Source organism: Heterodontus francisci, chromosome 10, assembly GCF_036365525.1.
Source record: "Heterodontus francisci isolate sHetFra1 chromosome 10, sHetFra1.hap1, whole genome shotgun sequence".
NCBI lineage: Eukaryota > Metazoa > Chordata > Chondrichthyes > Heterodontiformes > Heterodontidae > Heterodontus > Heterodontus francisci.
In genome coordinates, this window is record NC_090380.1 from 32,528,109 (window position 1) to 32,549,507 (window position 21,399).

The 21,399-nt window shown below is 43.1% G+C and overlaps 1 protein-coding gene across 7 annotated transcripts in view; it reads right to left on the bottom strand.

Annotated features, from left to right (window-relative positions):
• si:ch211-161f7.2 (retinoic acid-induced protein 2) overlaps window positions 1-21,399 on the bottom strand; it is an 82,320-nt gene that overhangs the window by 59,389 nt on the left and 1,532 nt on the right. The gene's annotated exons all lie outside the window — the stretch shown is intronic.

The window sequence follows — 21,399 nt, forward strand, 5'->3', positions numbered from 1 at the left end:
CAGTGAAAGATTGTTCCCATTGGTTGGAAATTGGTAACAAGAGGGTACAGATTCAGAATAGTTACTGGAAAAAAATAGGGGAAGTTAGAGGAAACGCTTTCACACAGAGGGTTATTAGAACATGAAATGTTTCATTACAGGTGTGACAATGAGGCAGATGCTGTAACATTCTTTAAAAGAGAACTTTGAGAAGGAAGAAGTTCAATTAGCTCAGGCAGTATGGGTTAAACGGCTCCCTCCTGTGCTGTAATCTCCAAGATTTCGACAATTCTGTATTCACACAATGATTTGGGTAATGTGTTTAACTTTCAAGAAGCTTTTGTCCATGTACAAACAGCATGCACACTGTCTCCAGGTAAATCAAAACGATAGGCTGTTGGAGTAGTTGAAAGCCAGACAGTCCATGTTTACCTTGTAGTCCAGTGGTTCTCAAACCATTTTGGTTGAAAGACACCTTTTCAAATTGATTAGGAATCACGGACTCCCAAACTAAATGATAAACTATATAATATTCATAATATGAAAACGCTGCATGTAATGTGCATTTTAATAATGCTTTTAAGAAGAGGCAATTACTTAAAAGGACAATTTCACTGATGTAGACTGTGATGAGACAGACCAGACAAAATACCGCATGCCAACTGAACTGTTTTTAATGTGGTGACGGATTGCGTGTTAATGGCATACATATCAAATCAGTTCATAGATCACATCCAATACAAGCAGTTATTGGTCAAATCAGTATTAACAGCAGTCTCACCCTATTTAGATGTTTAATAACCTGCTTTGGGCCTGTGATTGTAATTTTAAAAACTTTCCATAAACCTTCCCTCCAAGTCTGTGACAGGGTATTCACATGAATGTGACATTCTTGGGAATATTTTACAGACCTGTGCAAAACCCAGCCTTGTTTCTGAGTGTTCTTTGATCAATCAAGGAACTTACATTATGGGAGCATGGTGGAAGATTTGAGTACATCAAATAACAGCTTTTTCTCAATTACAAGAATCAAACTAACAAGGGATGAATATAAACAGAAAATGCTACAAATACACAGCAGACCAGGCAGCATCATAATGCCACTTGTTCACTGCACAAGTCCAAACTGAATGCACTCTAGTATCACAGCAGCAACTGGGAAAACACTTTTAATTGGCTGTGGGGATGGTGGGAAGGGGTTGAAGTGCACATGTGAGAAGATTGGGGGTGGGGGGGAAGGTTCGGGTCAGAAATGAAATAAGTTTTCTGAATATAGAGTAATAAAAAGACCATTGGGGGGGTTTACGATAGGGCCTCCATCTTCTAATTATTTATTAAAAGCAAATGAAATCTAATGTCCCTTTAAAAATGTATATTTTTGCTAAGGGCTTGACGCCCTTTAAAAATGGCGCCACGCCTGTGCGGTGGTGCCGGATGCCGTTGCCGGGGACACGGCGGCCGCCCCCTCCATGTCGTCGGGGGCAACCGCTCCGCCCCCCTCCATTTAAATCAGCCCCCATGTGTACTATTGCGGGGGCTGTGTGGCGGCACTTCCATGTTGGAAGGCTACTGCTTTCACAGCGTGCTGCCGCAGAGCACGGCTCACTGATAAAATTCAGCCCACCATTATTAACAAAACATTATCTGCAATCAGTTGGGAGGTTAAAAGTGGAAGCCACACACACCACTTACCACCTGTCCATAATGCTGCGTATACTAACTACTGTTAAATTCCAGCATAATATACTACCTCAGATACAAAGCCTATAAATATGTAGATGCAAAATCCATCTATGTACTGAGCAAAAAGTTGCTGGCCGGAATTTCACATTGTGCGAGAGGCCCTGCCCACCGGCCAAAAAGTCAATGGCGAGCCCACCTCCGCCGGGCCTGGGGAGCCACGCCTTGATTTTTAGCTCCCCAGGCCCTCAATTTGCCTTGGGCGGGACTTCCACCTCTCTGAGGCTTGAAGTCTTGCCTAATGGAGCTGCCGGCAGCTCTTAGTCGCAGCAGCACCATCAGGAGCGGTGCCCATTGCTGGGATTGCACCCAGCTGCAGCAGCAAATGGGATGACAGCGCCGGAAACAAGTTAGGTTTTAGGGGCCTCACCAGGGACAATTGACTGGGGCCTGGCAAGGCAAGAGGGTGTTGGTTGGGGTGTTGGGAGTACTTTATTTCAGTGGAGGCAGTTGGCGCTTTGGGGGGGGGGGGCCCGATCAGGAGAGTCCCCCCCACCCCAGCCCGCAGGGAGGCTGCCAGGCTTTATGTGGCAGCCTTCTGGGGGCCTGAGCCACCCACCCGTCGCTAGTAAAATACCAGCAGCGACCGGAGGAGGCCCTGAAGTGGCAGTTAATTGGCCACTCAAGGGCCTTGATTGGCCTAGGGTGGGCAGGCTGTTTCTCGCCGCCGCCCCTCGTAAAATTGCAGCAAGGGCAGGAAGGCGTCAGGAGTGGCCACCCCCCCCCCCCCCCCCCACTCAATTTTACGGTCCCCCCCCCACCCCAACAGCCCGCTCCTGTGGGGGGGTGTAAAATTCCGTCACTGTCTATGTCAGTCCAATGTATATGCTTTTTAAAGAAAATTTTCAGATTCAGGAAATTGAATGAATATTTATAATAAACTAATTCTAAACAAGGCCCATTTTGAGAGAGCTGAAAAACATCACTCACTTGCAAAAACCAAAATCAAGAAAGGCCTCACTGGAAGCTGCTGCTGTCAGCATAGCAAAGCCTTACAGTCATTGCTGGAGTCCTGACAAACCATAAAATATTCTACCTCTAGTCCTATAAATATCAGTTTAATCTGAAGCTAGGCATGGTTTACCCATTTAGCAGTTAATCTTACTGTAACCCCTTTATGGCTGGTTGGGGTGTTAACTCTTAACTGCCACAAAAAGAGTTGTAGTGCACATAAATAACTTGTTTGTATTTGATTATCCATCAGAAATGAAGTTTACATACAATACAATATTTCCCTCTGTAGTTTACATATCTCAGCAAGTGCAAATAATCTCTACACTTTTCTGGAGTTTAATTTACAATTGCTATTTTTATTATTTGACCGATATATTTTTCAATGACCATTGCTCATGGTCATGGGTACTAACCTTTGTGAAGTTACTATCAGACATTTCTGGCATGAAATCCAGTATGTCCTAATCACCTGTCAAAATGATTAGTCAGATGAGTGGTACATTTATGGATACAAGACGTAAACATATTTGAGAATGAAAAATATAGTTATTTCCAACTGGCTGAAATCCACAACAAATACTCATTGGTCATGTGCCTTACAGAGTTTCAATCACCACAGTTGAAAATACAGAAATACCCATTTTTGAGAAAGCAGCCCTACAGCTCAAAAAAAAAACCCATTTCAACCTGATAAACATCTAAATGATTTTCATTTAAAGCAGATACTGTGGAACCCAGTAAACAGGGTTGACTAGATTGTTACTGATTTTTGAAAGGAACATTGAGAGTTGCTAACATTCTACTTGTATCACGAGATTACTGCAAATTTAATTAAATGAGGATATATTGCTCTGTGGATTTGAATGATTTATATAAGCGATCTAATGACACAGAATTAACCTCTAGCCCATCGAACAAAAAAATTCAATGGGCTCCTTTTTTTTAAAAAATGTAACAAAATGAAACGTTTCATTTTGTGGGTATCCACTCCCTCAATTAAGCCAGTTTCCCTCTCAGCTCTTTTTTTGTTCCAACAGGTCTCATGCCAAATTGCAGCTGAGATCATTACAATTACATTGTGTTCCTGTACAGGATCAGAATCACATTATGCTTTTGGCAGAAGAAAAGAAACATGACAGGCACACATTTTATTATTTTAATCAATATTCCTCTAGTTTTATTTAATTGCCAGCTTTCCCATATAGTGGTGTAGTGGCCGATATTGGGTGCCAAAATGGATTTTATTGTTTTTCTGTCACCATTGTTGGCAAGCTACAGTCATCCCTCAACTGTCAGTAAATTATTGAATGAGTGCAATTAATATACTCATTTGTCCTTCACATCACCTTTACAGCATTCCACTGGAAATCAAGTGCCAAGTTCAACACTAACAAAATATTACCACAAGGTACTAAAAATATCAGGGATCTATGGGAGGGCGGTGTGCTGTATAGCAAACTGTGCGGCCATAATGCCAATCTTCAAAGATTGGTACCTAGGTGCTGAGGCAGAAACATTCAGTGCAACAGAGCACGGATGGATGTAGGCTGGGTGGTGCTCCTTTTAATTCCTCATCTGAGGTGGTACAAGCAGAAAGATGCTTAGCAGAGAGTAAAGACAGCAGCTCCCTGCAGGGAAAGGGGAAAGTCACACCTAAGCAGTATGTGGCACCTCCTGATGGCCAGATATAGGGGCGCTTGGAATACTGTGGGAGCAGGCTGCTGGCCCTGGCCATATGGTTGTAGAAGTTAGAATATGGGTTGAAAGTGAAAAACTTCCCAAGTATCCCAATAAAAATACTGAAACCCATATATTTAACACACAAATGTGGTGACTGTTGCTGGCACTTAGTCTAATACCTCAAGCCAATAATTGACATGGCAAAGTCCACTAGTATACCATCCTGCTTACATGAATCAGTTATAGGAAGTTGACAAATTTCTATCAATCAATGTCTATATAACCTAATTAACATGAAATATAAAGCTATGGAAAATTCACATGGTTATGTTGCTTAACTGAATATAAATGTACACATCAAAACACAAAATGGTGCAACTACTCAACAAGTCGGGTAGCATCTGTGGAGAGCGAAACAGGTCATGGTGAAATGTCATTGATCTGAAATGATAATTCTGTTTTTCTCTCCACAGATGTTGCCTGACCAGCAGAGTATTTCCAGCATTTTCTGTTTCCTTTCCAGAATTGCAGCATCTGCAGTATTTTGCTTTTGAAGAAACATATGCATTTATCAGCCGTGATTCTAAAAAGTCACCCCCTCATATTCTAGTTCCCTATAAGTTCCAGTGCGTAAATCATATTCCTTTAATTTTGCATTTCTCATGTTGGGCGTCTATTGCACTTATTATATGACACAATCATTATCTGTCACTACCCATGGGCTCTATCTATGCAGTCAGCTTACCCTCACAGAAAAACAGACATTTTCCAACAAGGAAGATAACAAATCAAAAAGTATAAAATAAATGGATGATACGAGGATAAAATACAACTTCTCAGAATAGGCCAGATAGGTGGCTAGGGTAAGACCAATAAAGAAATATGGGAACAAGCGAACACATGGGATTAGGACTAATGCTCGCATGGGAGTAAACACCAACACAGAGTGGGTGCACCGAATGACCTGTTACCATATCGTTATTTCTGGCTAATTCTATGTGCATGGAGTCTCTGGTTGGTTTGTTTGTGCATGAATGTCATATGAACATATGTAAACCATCAGTGATCATCTCTAATTCCACACATAATTGCTTTATTATTCTCAAAAGAGTGAGCGACGACATTTTTTTCAAATACAATCCACTTGTTGTCCAACCAGTCATTTGATAATGATAAAGAAAAGACTGGATCCATTGATTCAGATCATGCTTTATAACTTTATATAACTGCAATATCAAAAAAAACTGATCTGTATTTTGTCGCCAAAGTCTACAAAGAACATTAATGGACATATCTTGGATAGTTGTGTATTATAAGGAAATGTGTGCTAAACTGAGTCAGTCTGCGTGATGTCTTATCATTTCTAACATTAATTTAGATAATATATTTGATTACAACTTGTTCATAATACTGGTTTTGTATAATTAAAAATATTTTTATTACTGCAGGAGAATATATCCTTTAAATATTTATTTTTGCAGCATAGCTCAAAGTCCTGCCAGCCCTCACTAACTAATGTGTAGTCAGGTCCTGTACCAATGGATTAATAATGTTTGTCTGCATCGGCTCAAGCCAGTTTATGGGTGATGGGACTGATGGAGAAACACAAGTGTCTCCATCCCTTTTTGGAAATTTTAAGAAATCTTTAATTAAATTTAATTAAATGCATAATTTTGTGTATTGACAATTTTATGCCATTAACTGGCAGTATAGTAGGCCCTCTAACATTTTGAAAACAACTTGTGCCTGAATATTCAGACAGAATGGTGTTTAGCAAAAACCAACACAACTAAAGGAATAACTAAACAAATATAGGTGATAAAGATATAGGTCAGACTCAAGGGAGTCAGTTATTCACACCACTTATTATTTTATTTATGCTTTGACACCATTTGGTATTTTTATTAAAATGCGGGTATTAACTGACAAACAATAAAAATCTCAGGTGAAAAATATAATTTATTTCATCCTAGGCTCTCACATAATCACTTTCTGATTGATTGGGTTCAACTTCCCTGATGTCACACTCAACAAACGCCAACTCTGAGTATTCAGTTCATCTTTGGTAACAAAAATACTGAATTGCACGAATGTTCATTTGTCACAGAACTTCAAAAAAAACCAAAGATGAGAATGTAATTTGTATCAAACACTACACTACGAAGTAAATAAGCCAATTTCACAAAGGGATTGATGTATGCAATTAACATAAAATTACTAATATATGTTACTGAAGTTCAACCATGAAATTTACCCAAAATACAACATTAATGTGAATCCATTTCATTAGAAAATAACTGCAGGGCAATAAATTACAGAACAAAGTTGCAAGGTCATCTCTAATCATCACGTATTTATGCATTAGCTTCCTGCCATTTGATAGAATAGTAGAAATCAAGGGCAGTTATTGACTTGTTATTTTCAGCAGTTTCATTGGTTGAATAATATCAGGAAAGTGGAGTTGGAGACAAGCCTATCTCAATGTCACACAAAATGCATACGTGGCACAAGCTTGCAATATTGTTTGACACCTGACACCGGGTGGTATAACAGGATTGCAATCCATTGTATTTCTCATGCTGTTGTTGTGTCATAATAATCCCTGAGGATTAAAAACACTGCTAGAAAGTTTAGAATCCCACACAATTAGTGATAGTTACAACTTTTCTTTTGCATTTCTTCTCGGTAAATTGACTTATATAATGTTCTGCGTCAGAGGTGCCAATAAACTAAGCAAACTGGCTGATGCTCAGGTCAATTTAACAGGTCAGCTATTGGTCTCGGCAATCATTCACCACATAGAAACAGTTTATTGACTCACGTAATTGGGGGCCTTCATCATTTATCACTTAAATAGCAAAAGTGCTCAGAAGCACAAGGTTTTAAGCTTAATTTTCCAAAGAGTGACCAGTGCTTCCCCACTGAAATTGGCTACAAAAAAACAAATTTTAGTGACATGCTGTTGTTTGGTTGGACTGCCACATTTTTAGTGCCCCAGCATAACAATTGATTATGGGCTGTCATATTCATTTAATCCAAAATTGCAACAAATAAATTGAACTCAATTGTTCTAAATCAACATAAGCACTTCAATTAAAGCCACATTTAGAATATTGCAGGTTACAAATTGGGCTGATTGTGTGAGGTTCTGTGCTCAGCACTCTGAATTTTAGACTAAACTTTTCTTTAAAGTATTTCAAGGCACTGCTGCCATCCAGTGTGAGGTTCACTGCCTGCTGAAGCTGAAAGTCATGATTTGAGAAAAGCCTCCTTTCTTATAGCTTTGATGTGAAATAGATACATGTCTGTCTGAATGGCCTGGGCTTTAAAAGTTGGCTTCTTAAAACATATTTAGAACTTTACAGCGTTGGTTTCACCATTTGGTTTTATGGCTTTCTTGTCCTTGGGTCATTACATTTTGCTGCTCTTTAGGTCTTATTTTTTGCACAGCAAGACTTTTATTTACAACTCTTTTTCTCACTTTGCCAGCAAAATAGTCAGAATTGGAATCCTTTTGGTGGTTTCAATTGCGCTGCTATATTTAAATGAGAAATAGTTTTTGAGGGAGCAAAGAAGGCAAACACCTGCACCTCAAGGTTCTGTACACATGCATTTTCTCCAGAATCCACATTTACTGTGCCAGACAGAGCATGTAATGGGACACCTGTGTTTCACAAAGGCGGCTGTAACTTAGCTTCATCACCTCTCAGAGATTGATCTGCAGACAACTTGTACCACTTAAGTTGTTCTTCCTATGAGCATGAAGATCATCACTGCTTTAAACTTTTGCAACATTGGATCTTGCTCCTCTTCACCACCATCTGCTTCCCCTCACCCGTGCACTCTGTCTCAGTCGGTGCCTCCTCTCAAAGTCACCAATTACATCCTCCAGGATGTAAGTAGCTCTGTTGGTACATGCAAACTTTGATAAGAGGGACACAGGATACTGTGTGGTGCTGTCTTTCTGAGTTTGCTCTGCCAGCTTACAATGACTGAAAAGGGGGAAATGTTAGAATGCTGACTCCCTGGCACAGCTTCAAACAGTGTGTGATCTTGGCATGCATGTGTGTATGCCTGTGCGGAAATGTGTGAGAAAGAGGACAAGAAATGAAATGAGGATCATAGTCCTGAGCCTGATACATCGCTGTTTCCTGTTCCTTCCATGCTCAAAGATGGCAGAGTGGACTCCTCCAAAGGAGTGAAGGAAAGGTGATTTGTGAGTTCGTAGTTATGAATTTTGTTCCTTTGATTTTGTTCCATCTTATCTTGCAAGCAGAAAATTAGTACTGGAATGAAAGTCGAAGATGCATCTGCATAGTGGCAGATATGTGTGTACCCCACAGGTCAGTATGTAACCATGCATTATGTAGCTTGGTTGTGCAACAATGATTTGATGCATTAAGTCTGTGGAAGATGTAAGTGCAGCAAGGTTTTCAAAAGTATGTTGCATTTTAACTGTGCACTGCTGAAATGTGGATACACATGAGATGCAATGACTGATTTTGCATGAGTTACTGTTGTGTCTTGGAAAGATCTGAGTACACATAAAAAACAGTGAAAGAGCTCCAAGGCTTCCTCAGACTAAGAAATGCAGAACATGTTGGCAGTGGCGCCCTGGAATGATATGGGTATGCACAAGATGCAATGTAAGAGCTGCATGACTAGCCATGTGTAAGCAGTAAATATGGAACAGGTTGACAAGCAACACTTTGTACGTGATCTTGGGCCCTTGACCTAGTACTGTTTGGCGGACTTACCATGCCACATTCCTTTGAATGTACTGTGTTCTCTGACTTCTGTTCCCAGATGCTGCAGAAACTATACACACCGTTAAGTCTGGCTGCCATCTTCCAATAGACAGGGTGCACTATTTGTGCCTGCGGATGGTGACGTGGAATGCCGAACAGGGCAACCATTCTCACACCCACCTCATGCAATAGCATGTCCACTTTGCCAGCCATCAAACTTCGGGATGGGGATGAGGAACACATCACTCCATCACATACCCACAGATTCTCTTTGAGGCTTCACACTGGATTTCCTTTCACTCCTTTTTTGCTCAGTGCTTCTGCACTGCCCTCTCCACCTGCAGCCTAAATGAACCTGCACTGACCCCTAACCTGCAGCCTGAGCTGAGTCTGCACTGACCCCTAACCTGCAGCCTGAGCTAAGCCTGCACTGACCCCTACACCTGCAGCCTGAGCTGAGTCTGCACTGACCCCTAACCTGCAGCCTGAGCTGAGCCTGCACTGACCCCTACACCTGCAGCCTGAGCTGAGTCTGCACTGACCCCTACACCTGCAGCCTGATCTGAGTCTGCACTGACCCCTACACCTGCAGCCTGATCTGAGTCTGCACTGACCCCTACACCTGCAGTCTGATCTGAGTCTGCACTGACCCCTACACCTGCAGCCTGATCTGAGTCTGCACTGACCCCTACACCTGCAGTCTGAGCTGAGTCTGCACTGACCCCTACACCTGCAGCCTGATCTGAGTCTGCACTGACCCCTACACCTGCAGCCTGATCTGAGTCTGCACTGACCCCTACAACTGCAGTCAGATCTGAGTCTGCACTGACCCCTACACCTGCAGCCTGATCTGAGTCTGCACTGACCCCTACACCTGCAGCCTGATCTCAGTCTGCACTGACCCCTACAACTGCAGTCTGAGCTGAGTCTGCACTGACCCCTACACCTGCAGCCTGATCTGAGTCTGCACTGACCCCTACAACTGCAGTCTGAGCTGAGCCTGCACTGACCCCTAACCTGCAGCCTGAGCTGTGCCTGCACTGACCCCTACACCTGCAGCCTGAGCTGAGTCTGCACTGACCCCTACACCTGCAGCCTGATCTGAGTCTGCACTGACCCCTACAACTGCAGTCTGAGCTGAGCCTGCACTGACCCCTAACCTGCAGCCTGAGCTGTGCCTGCACTGACCCCTACACCTGCAGCCTGATCTGAGCCTGCACTGACCCCTACACCTGCAGCCTGAGCTGAGTCTGCACTGACCCCTACACCTGCAGTCTGAGCTGTGCCTGCACTGACCCCTACACCTGCAATCTGATCTGAGTCTGCACTGACCCCTACACCTGCAGTCTGAGCTGAGCCTGCACTGACCCCTACACCTGCAGCCTGATCTGAGTCTGCATTGATCCCTACACCTGCAGTCTGAGCTGAGCCTGCACTGACCCCTACACCTGCAGCCTGATCTGAGTCTGCACTGACCCCTACACCTGCAGTCTGAGCTGAGCCTGTACTGACCCCTACACCTGCAGCCTGATCTGAGTCTGCACTGACCCCAACACCTGCAGTCTGATCTGAGTCTGCACTGACCCCTACACCTGCAGTCTGAGCTGAGCCTGCACTGACCCCTACACCTGCAGCCTGAGCTGAGCCTGCACTGACCCCTACACCTTCAGTCTGAGCTGAGCCTGCACTGACCCCTACACCTGCAGCCTGAGCTGAGCCTGCACTGACCCCTACACCTGCAGCCTGATCTGAGTCTGCACTGACCCCAACACCTGCAGTCTGAGCTGAGCCTGCACTGACCCCTACACCTTCAGTCTGAGCTGAGTCTGCACTGCCCCCTACACCTGCAGCCTGATCTGAGTCTGCACCGACCCCTACACCTGCAGCCTGATCTGAGTCTGCACTGACCCCTACAACTGCAGTCTGAGCTGAGCCTGCACTGATCCCTAACCTGCAGTCTGAACTGAGCCTGCACTGATCCCTAACCTGCAGCCTGAGCTGAGCCTGCACTGATCCCTAACCTGCAGCCTGAGCTGAGCCTGCACTGATCCCTAATCTGCAGCCTGAGCTGAGCCTGCACTGACCCCTACACCTGCAGTCTGAGCTGAGCCTGCACTGATCCCTAACCTGCAGTCTGAGCTGAGTCTGCACTGACCCCTACACCTGCAGCCTGAGCTGAGCCTGCACTGACCCCTACACCTGCAGCCTGATCTGAGTCTGCACCGACCCCTACACCTGCAGCCTGATCTGAGTCTGCACTGACCCCTGCACCTGCAGCCTGATCTGAGTCTGCACTGACCCCTACAACTCCAGTCTGAGCTGAGTCTGCACTGACCCCGACACCTGCAGCCTGAGCTGAGCCTGCACTGCCCCCTACACCTGCAGCCTGATCTGAGTCTGCACCGACCCCTACACCTGCAGCCTGATCTGAGTCTGCACTGACCCCTACAACTGCAGCCTGAGCTGAGCCTGCACTGATCCCTAACCTGCAGCCTGAGCTGAGCCTGCACTGATCCCTAATCTGCAGCCTGAGCTGAGCCTGCACTGACCCCTACACCTGCAGTCTGAGCTGAGCCTGCACTGATCCCTAACCTGCAGTCTGAGCTGAGTCTGCACTGACCCCTACACCTGCAGCCTGAGCTGAGCCTGCACTGACCCCTACACCTGCAGCCTGATCTGAGTCTGCACTGATCCCTAAGCTGCAGCCTGATCTGAGTCTGCACTGATCCCTCACCTGCAGTCTGAACTGAGCCTGCACTGATCCCTAACCTGCAGCCTGATCTGAGTCTGCACTGATCCCTAAGCTGCAGCCTGATCTGAGTCTGCACTGATCCCTAAGCTGCAGCCTGATCTGAGTCTGCACTGATCCCTAACCTGCAGCCTGATCTGAGTCTGCACTGATCTCTAAGCTGCAGTCTGAGCTGAGCCTGCACTGACCCCTAACCTGCAGTCTGAACTGAGCCTGCACTGATCCCTAACCTGCAGCCTGATCTGAGTCTGAGTCTCAATTAGATCACCTCTCATTCTTCTAAACTCCAGAGAATATAGGCCCAATTTACTCAGCCTCTCATCATAGGGCAACCTCCTCATCCCAGGGACCAATCTAGTAAATTTTTGCTGCACTGCCTCCAGTGCAAGTATATCCTTTCTTAAATGTGGAGACCAAAACTGCACACAATATTCCAGTTGTGGTCTCACCAAAGCCCTGTACAATTTTACTGAGACGACTTTATTCCTGTACTCCAATCCCCTTGCAATAAAGGCCAACATGCCATTTGCCTTCCTAATAGCCTGCTGCACCAGCATGTTAACTTTGTGCGTTCCTTGTACGAGTACCAAGTCTCTCTGATCAACGCTTACCAGTTTCACATCTTTTAAAAAATATTCTGCTTTTCTATTTTTATGACCAAAGTGAACAACTTCACACTTCTCTACATTATACTCCATTTGCCATCTTGTTGCCCACTCACTTAAACTGTCTATATCTCTTTGCAGCCTCTCTATATCCTCCCCGCAGCTTACCTTTCCACCAAGCTTTGTATCATCAGCAAACTTAGATGCATTACTCTTCATCTCTTCATCCAAATCATTGGTATAGAGTGTAAATAGCTGAGGCCCCAGCATTGATCCTTGCGGCACCCCACTGTTCACTGCCTGCCAACTTGAAAATGCCCCATTTATGCCCACTCTTTGCTTCCTGTCTGTTAACCAATCCTCTATCCACGCTAATATATTACCCCCAACACCATGAGCCCTTATCTTGCCTATTAATCTTTTATGTGGCACCTTATCAAATGCCTTTTGAAAATCCAGGTATACTACATCTACTGGTTCCCCTTTATCTATCCTACTGGTTACATCCTCAAAAAACTCTAATAAATTTGTCAAACAGGATCTCCCTTTAGTAAAACCATGCTGACTTGTTCGAATCATACTATGTTTTTCCAAGAGCAATGTTAAGACTTCTTTAATAATAGTTTCCAGCATCTTCCCAATGACTGATGTTAGGCTACTTGGTCTGTATTTCACTGTTTTCTCTCTACCTCCTTTCTTGAAAAGCAGCGTAACATTTGCCAACTTCCAATCTGACGGGACCATTCCTGAATCTAAGGAATTCTGGAAAATTATAGCCAGTGTATCCACTATTTCTGCAACTATCTCTTTTAGAACCCTAGGATGTAGGCCATCTGGTCCCGGGGACTTGTCAGATTTTAGTCCCACAAGGTTCTCCAATACTTTTTCTCGGCTGATATCAATGTTCTTAATTTCCTCACTCTTTTTAGCCCCTAGGTTACTGCCTATCTTCTGCTGTGAAGACAGACACAAAATATTTGTTCAATGCCTCTGCCATTTCCTCATTCCCCATGATGATTTCTCCTGTCTCTGTCTCTACTCTAGCTACTATCTTCCTTTTTAAGTACTTATAAAAGCTCTTACAATCTGTTTTTATATTGCTGGCTAGTTTACTCTCATTCTATTTTTCCCTTTTTGTCAACTTTTTGGTGGCTGTTTGCTGGTTTCTAAAACACTCCCAATCCTCAGACTTGCTACTATTTTTTGCAACATTTCAAGCCTCTTCTTTTAGTCTAATACTCTCCTTAACTTCCTGAGTGAGCCACGGATGGGTCTTTCTTGAGTTTTTGTTTTTGCACGGAATGTACTTTTGTTGAACCCTTTGAATTGTTTCTTTAAATGTTTCCCACTGTTCATTTACTGCCATACCTTCCAGTCTATTTACCATATTAACTTTAGCCAGTTCTCCCCTCAGACCTTTGTAATTGGCTTTGTTTAAATTAAAGATTCTTGTTTGTGATTGAAATGTGTCACTGTCAAACATAACATGAAATTCAATGCCATTATGATCACTATTTTCCAATAGATCATTTACTATGACATTGCTTATTAACCCTGCTTCAATACACAATACGAGATCTAAGATAGCTTTATCCCTATTCGGTTCTACAACGTATTGCTCCAAGAAACTGTCACGAAAACATTCTACAAATTCATCTTCGAGACCACTGTTGCCAATTTGACTGTCCCAGTCTATATGCAGATTAAAGACCCCGACAATTAAGTCTGAGCCGAGCCTGCACTGCTCCCTCCACCTGCAGCCTGAGCTGTGCCTGCACTGACCCCGACACCTGCAGTTTGAGCTGAGCCTACACTGACCCCTAAGTCTGCAGCCTGAGCTGAGCCTACACTGACCCCTACACCTGCAGCCTCAGCTGAGCCTGCACTTCCCCTAAACCTGCAGCCTGAGCTGAGTCTGCACTGACCCCTATACCCGCAGCCTGAGCTGAGTCTGCACTGACTCCTAAGCCTGCAGCCTGAGTTGAGCCTGCACTGACCCCTAAGCCTGCAGTCTGAGCTGAGTCTGCACTGACCCCTAAGCCTGCAGCCTGAGCTGAGTCTGCACTGACTCCTAAGCCTGCAGCCTGAGTTGAGCCTGCACTGACCCCTAAGCCTGCAGTCTGAGCTGAGTCTGCACTGACCCCTAAGCCTGCAGCCTGAGCTGAGTCTGCACTGACCCCTATACCCGCAGCCTGAGCTGAGTCTGCACTCACCCCTATACCCGCAGCCTGAGCTGAGTCTGCACTGACCCCTAAGCCTGCAGCCTGAGCTGAGTCTGCACTGACCCCTATACCCGCAGCCTGAGCTGAGTCTGCACTGACCCCTATACCCGCAGCCTGAGCTGAGTCTGCACTGACCCCTATGCCTGTAGCCTGAGCTGAGTCTGCACTGACCTCTATGCCTGTAGCCTGAGCTGAGTCTGCACTGACCCCTATACCCGCAGCCTGAGCTGAGTCTGCACTGACCCTTATACCCACAGCCTGAGCTGAGTCTGCACTGACCCCTATACCCGCAGCCTGAGCTGAGTCTGCACTGACCCCTATGCCTGTAGCCTGAACTGAGTCTGCACTGACCCCTATGCCTGTAGCTTGAGCTGAGTCTGCACTGACCTCTATGCCTGTAGCCTGAGCCAGACCTGACAAATATTTCAATTCCAGTGTAAGTCCTGATAAAAGCTGAAAAATATTTGCATGCATATGCAGCCACTCATCTTTAAATAACAACACCTCTTTAAATTTGAGCTGTTGATGAGATCTTTCATCACTCTGTCAAACCCCTCCCACCTAACGCCCACACCAAAAAAAAGGCTGCTTCTCACCACAAATCCAAAACTACACTGGGAGCTTATGTTAATTATTCAAATGAGCTCTTTATTACACTGGCAAGAAAAGCCGAGATGTAATTCAGGTAAAGTGGACTGGAAACAGCTACTTGAAGGTAAATCAGTGCTGGATCAGTGGAGACATTCAAGGAAGAGATAGCATCCAGACCAAGTCTGATCCCTTTCAGAAAAATGGTGGGGCGAACAAATCCAGAACCCCCTGGATGTTAAGGGGCTTAAAGGAGAGGATAAAAGAAAAAAGGAAACTTATGATAGATACCGAGGACTCAATAGTGCAAAACCCCTAAAGTAGTATAAAAGGTGTGAATTATAAAGGAAATTAGGAAAGCAAAGAGAAGGCATGAAAAAATATTAGCAAGTAAAATCAAGAAAAACCCAAAGTTTTTTTTATAAATACATAAAGAGGACAACTAAAGAGAGAGCAGGGCCTATTAGGAACCTTAAGAGTAACCTGTGTGTGGAGGCAGAGGTCGTTGGTGTAGTTCTTAATGAATACTTTGCATCTGTTTTCACAAAAGAGAGCGACAAAACAGTCACTGCAATCAGGGAGAAGGAGTGCGAATATCAGATTAAATTAGCACAGTGAAAGAGGAAGTATTAAGGGGGGGTTTAACTTGGATTTGTACTTGGATTTCCAGAAGGCATTTGACAAGGTGCCACATAAAAGGTTACTGCGCAAAGTAGGAGCTCATGGGGTAGGGGGTAACATATTAGCATGGATAGAAGATTGGCTGACTGGCAGAAAACAGAGAGTAGGCATAAATGGGTCCTTTCCTGTGTGGCAGGATATGACGAGCAGATTCCCACAGGGGTCTGTGCTGGGGCCTCAACTTTTTACAATTTATATCAATGACTTAGATAAGGGGAGCAATGGCATGGTCGCTAAATTTGCTAAAAGATAGGTAGGGAAAGTATGTTGTGAAGAGGACATAAGGAGGTTTTTTTAGTTTTTTAGTTTTAGTTTTAGAGATACAGCACTGAAACAGGCCCTTCGGCCCACCAAGTCTGTGCCGACCATCAACCACCCATTTATACTAATCCTACACTAATCCCATATTCCTACCACATCCCCACCTGTCCCTATATATTTCCCTACCACCTACCTATACTAGGGGCAATTTCTAATGGACAATTAACCTATCAAGGTTGCAGACTGATACAGATAGGTTAAGTGAGTCAGCAAAAATCTAGCAGATGGAGTATAATGTGCAAAATGTGAAGTTGTTCACTTTGGCAGGAAGAATAAAAAAGCAGAGAATTACTTAAACGGAGAACAACTGCAGAATTCCAGGGTGCAGAGGGATCTAGGTGTTCTAGTGCATGAGTCACAAAAAGTTAGTATGCAGGTACAGCAAGTTATAAAGGCTAATGGAATGCTATTCTTTATTACGAGAGGAATTGAAAATAAAAGTAAGGATGTTATGCTTCAGATATACAGGGCATTGGTGAGACCACATGTCAAATACTCTGTGCAGTTTTGGTCTCCATATTTAAGGAAGGATGTAAATGCATTGGAGGCGATTCAGATGAGGTTTACTAGATTGATACCTGGAATGAATGGGTAGTCTTATGAGGAAAGGTTGGACAGACTGGGCTTGTTTTAACTGGAGTTTAAAAGAGTGAGGGGAGACTTGATTGAAGTGTATACGATCCTGAATGGTGTTGACAAGGTGGATGTGGAGAGGATGTTTCCTCTTGTGGGTGAGTCCAGAACTAGGGGTCACCCTTTTAGGAGAGAAATGAGGAGAAATTTTTTCTCTCAGAGGGTTCTGTGACTTTGGAACTCTCTGTCTCAGAAGGTGATGGAGGCAGGGTCATTGAATAGTTTTAAGGCGGAGATAGATAGATTCTTGTTAGACAAAGGAATCAAGGGTTATCGGGGGTAGATGGGAATGTGGAATTTGAAACACAAACAGATCAGCCATGATCTTATTGAATGACGAAGCAGGCTCGAGGGGCCGAATGGCCTACTTCTGCTCCTAATTCGCATGTTCGTATGTTAACATCTTTGAAAGTGGATAAATCCCAGGCCTGAACGAAATGTATCCTAGGCTGCTAAGGGAAGCAAGAGAAGAAACAGCATAAGCTCTGACCATCATTTTCTAGTCCTCTCTGGCTACAGGTGTGGTGCCAGAGGACTGGAGGACTGTTAATGTTGTACCATTGTTTAAAAAGGGAGAAAGGGATAGACTGAGTAATTGCAGGCCATTCAGCCTAACCTCAGTGGTGGGAAAATTAATGGAAAAAATTCTGAGGGGCAGAATAAATCTTTATTTAGAAAGACAAATTAATCGATGACAGGCAACACAGATTTGTTAAGAAAGGTCATGTCTGATTAATTGTATAATTTTTTGAGGAGGTAACAAGGAGGGTAGTGCATTTGATGTAGTCTATATGGATTTTAACAAGGCTTTTGGTAAGGTCCCACATGGCAGACTGGTCACGAAAGTAAAAGCCCATGGGATCAAATGAAAAGTGGTAATTTGGATCCAAAATTGGCTCAGAGGCAGGAAGCAAAGAGCAATGGTCAATGGGTGTTTTTGTGACTGGAAGGCTGTTTTCAGCAGGGTTCCGCAGGGCTCAGTACTAGGTCCCTTCTTTTTTGTGGTATATATCAATGATTCGGACTTGAATGTAGGGGGTAGGATTAAGACATTTGCAGACAATACAAAAATTGACCGTGTGGTTGATGATGAAAAAGAAAGCAGTAGAATGCAGGAAGATATCAATGGACTAGTCAGGTAGGTGGAACTGTGGCAAATGGAATTACATCTGGAGAAGTGTGAGGTAAGCATTTGGGTAAGGCTAACAAGGCAAGAAAACGCACAATATGTGCGTTTTCCTATAAATGATAGGATACTAAGAAGTGTAGAGGAACAGAGGGACCTTGGACAGCACATCTACAGATCGCTGAAGGTGACTAGACAGGTAGATAAAGTGGCCAAGATGGCAATGGGATACTTACCTTTATTAGCCAAGGCATAGATTATAAGGGCTGGGAGGTTATGCTGGAACTGTATAAAACACCAGTTGGGCCACAGCTGGAGTACTGCGTGCAGTTCTGGTCACCACACTATAGGAAAGATGTGATTGCACCAGAGAGGGGATTTACGATGATGTTGCCTGGACTGGAGAATTTTAGTTATGAGGAAAGATTGGATAGGCAAGGATTGTTTTCTTTGGAACAGAGAAAGCTGAGGGAAGACCTCACTGAAGTGTATAAAATTATGAGGGGTCTTGATAGAGTGGATCGGAAGGCCTTATTCCCCTTGGTTGAGGGGTCCATAACCATGGGACATAGATTTACAGTAAGAGGTAGGAGGTTTAGAGGGGATTCGAGGGGAAATTTTTTCACCCAGAGGGTGATGGGGATCTGGAACTCATGGCCTGAAAGGGTAATTGAAGCAGAAACCCTCATAACATTTAGAAAAATACTTGGATTTGCACTTGAAGTGCCATAACCTACAAGGCTACGGACCAAGAGCTGGAAATTAGGATTAGGCTGGATGGCTCCTTGTCAGCCAGTGCAGACATGATGGGCTGAATGGCCTCCTTCCACGCTGTAAATTTCTATGATTCTATGATCATACCTAAAGGGTGGTCTTCAGTAGACCACCGCACTTATATACCCATATCTGAGTACAGAAAACTATTCAAAACAGTCCGCTACAATTGATGGATTTTGCTACACTCATCTGACAAGCCTTCAGTTTACTCTCTGGAACAATTGCCTCTTTTCCAACTGATGTTATGTCTTAATTTATATACAATAGGAAAAAAGGGTGGAGGAAGAAGTTGTAATTACATGGCTTCTGATTTTTATTTATGCTATAATCCACTGATGGCAAAAAGCTAAATACCAAAAATGGTCATAATCCAAAAATATGACACTGGAAGATATGGCTTGTAATAATTATTTATCCAAAATTACTCTAGTCTTCTCTATGGGAATGGAATCATTGTTACAATTAATAAACTGTAAATCAAATCCCCCTCACACCTTCCAATGCCGTTTTTATTTACTGCCAATTATTTTGTTCTGTGGTGGTCTGGTGATATTTAAGATGCACGTTTTATAGTTCAGAGGGTGAATGCCCAAGCCCTAATATTGCCAGCTGGCCAAATGCACCAGCCTCAATTATAATGTTTTATCATTCTTGCTGATTCTGTTATGTGCAGAACTTAACAGAAGCAGTTTTCTGCACCTTCAGGAAAGGAAATGCTATCAGGTATCTCTCACTCTGCTGTATGCACGGTTTCTATTTACAGGTTTATAATGCATTGGCAGCTGTCATGCAGAAGGCTGCAGCATGTATGAGCCTGGTTTCCTGGCTAAAAAGAGAAGTATGAAAGTAAAACTTAGAGGAGGAGAGTGAAGCAAAAGAAAATACACCTTATTCCCATTGTGGCCTTGTATCAATTATTTATGGTACAATAATTTATCAAAGTATTCAAAAAAGTTAACTAATTAATGTCACATCTTTTTATTTAATGACTGAATATATAATATAACTTGCATAAATTAAGATTTATCATTAGATGAACATATAATGAGCAAAAGCATTTAAATCTGTGGACACATCAGGACTTGGGTGTTTAAATCAAATGCTGCCGGCAATGGTGACCAATAATTGTTTTTAATTGTTGTAGCTTTAAATGTATTTTAATGAAAGATACTTTTTTATTAATATGCACATGTGATCATAAAGAAATTATCACTGGCATAAAGTGCATCTGAAATACACTGCTCATATTATTACTGTACTCAGGTACTTCTAATTATTTCTCTGTGTAGATTTTGGGTTCAATGACCTTCCCATCTACATGTATTCTTCCTGCTTTGCGTTCAAATTAAAACTTTGCAAAGTTATAGATCTTTCCATGCTGTCTCAAAATAAGCACATTAAGCAAATGCATTTATTTTTCCATCAATTTAGTGCATACATAAATACATTGGATATTTTGTGTATATATATATGTTTCTTTAGATTACCATAGCAACTATTTACTGTACACTACTGTTCCCTTGGAGGTCATCATTCCAATCACCCTACAAATTAAAAGAATGGCAAATGGAAATTCTTAGCTCATAAATGTGCATGTGTTTCCTTGCGCTGTGATAAGTATTATTGTTGAATATGGTGGAGGGAAGTCTCATTTAGTACATATGAAGATCGACTCCCTTCACCTTGGTTTTGACTGACGCCAGCTCAGGGGTTTGTTATTGGTGGCCTTTCCGGTCTCAAAAGAATGACTGATGAAACTGAAGAACCACCATCTGAGTGCCCAAAGACTGGCTACCTTCCTCCTGCCATCTTGTCTCTAAGTCATTTCGGCCACCTCATCTAAAAATCTCTTTGTGGACAGATAGTGGTTGACTATCCAACCTGATATGTTAAGAGAAAATCACTGTGGTCTGCCTGAGCCACTAACCTTACTGCACATAGATTGAATTTCGGTATTACCAAGTTTTCAGCTTTGCTAATCTTATTATCAAACATGGACTATGGCACCACTAATTCACGAGATGTGCAAAATAGTTTTTTTGTTGGTAACTGGCCAGCCATCTAATATCATTCAATGAAACTTCTAAAATACTGCTAATTTACAAAATGCCCAAACTCTAAAATTCGTATTTGACAGAGTACTCTGTCCAGACATAGTTTACTAATAAAAACAACATGCAAGAAATTCAGTACAGTACGTTCTAGTTGGTTCTTTCAACATAAGCCATTCGGTCCCTGGGTTCGTCTTTCTCTATATTGCACAAAAGGTCCAGTGGGTTCTTTCTGAAACTGAGCGGTTTTGTTTTGTGGTCCATTTTGGTCACACACTGACAGTTCAAAGGGTAACTTGCCTTTGATTATTAAACCTCCCTATAACCACAAAATGTACTTTTAAACCAAACTGAGGTTTCCTCTCTCCCCTCAAAAAAATCGCCACTTTTTTTCCAAATTGCAATAAACGGTAGGTAAACTGTCTTCCAAACACGACCATGAATAAAAACCCAGCAAAGCAGCTAAGTCCGGACAGTGACACGGAATAATTCGCACCACATTTCCAAACACCAATTGTCGCCAAATATATAATCAGACCTTTTGT